This window comes from Muntiacus reevesi, chromosome 6 (assembly GCF_963930625.1).
Source record: "Muntiacus reevesi chromosome 6, mMunRee1.1, whole genome shotgun sequence".
NCBI classification, from domain to species: domain Eukaryota; kingdom Metazoa; phylum Chordata; class Mammalia; order Artiodactyla; family Cervidae; genus Muntiacus; species Muntiacus reevesi.
The window spans coordinates 27,931,848-27,932,839 of NC_089254.1; positions in this window are offsets into that span (position 1 = coordinate 27,931,848).

Here is a 992-nt window from a genome sequence, read left to right on the forward strand (position 1 = left end):
CAAAAGTAATGGATTGTTGTGACTTAAGATACAGAAGTAATTATTTTGCAAGTAAAAATAATGTGGAATACTTTTATTTAATCATAATGTGTATCTTAATCATAGATTCCATAAAAATCCTAACTTTTTTTGAACTTCTTATTTTGTATTGGAGTATAGCTTGGGAAGCACTTCTCTGGTGGCTCAGCTCATTAACAATGTTGTAATAATTTCAGGTGAGTAAGGAAGGGACTCAGCCATACATATACATACATCCATTCTTCCTCAAACTCCCCTCCCATCCAGACTGCCAGGTAACACTGAGCAGAGTTCCCTGTGCTCTACAATAACCCTTTACTGATTACCTGATTAAGCAGTGTGTCCATGTCCTTCCCAAACTCCCTAAACCTTCCCTCTAGCAACTATAAGTTTGTTTTCTAAGACTGTGAGTCTCTTTCTGTTTTGTAAGTAAGTTCATTCATATCATTGTATTTTAGATTGCACATATAAGGAAAAAATCCCAACATTTTAATCCTAAAATTTCAGCTACAAAATCCAAAAATTTCAGCTAACTTATATTTTGATAATACATATTTTATGTCTCTTTAAGAATTTTTCTCTTAAGCTTATTTCTTACTAATAAAATTTTATTAAAGCATTAATCACGAAGCATAATTTTCTAAATATCTTAGTGCTTTTTCCAGTTTTATTGAGAAATAATTTAGTATATCAGTGTATAAGTTTAAGATTTACAGCAAGATGGAGAAGAGAATGGCAACGCACTCCAATATTCTTGCCTGGAAGATCCTATGGACGGAGGAGCCTGGCAGGCCCCAGTCCATGGTGTCACAAAGAGTCAGACATGACTGAGCAACTAACACACACACAGCATGATGGTTTGATTTACATATATTATGAAATAATTGGGCTTCCCTTGTAGCTCAGTTGGTAAAGAATCTGCCTGCAGTGCAGGAAACCTGAGTTCGATCCCTGGGATGGAAAGATCCCTTGGA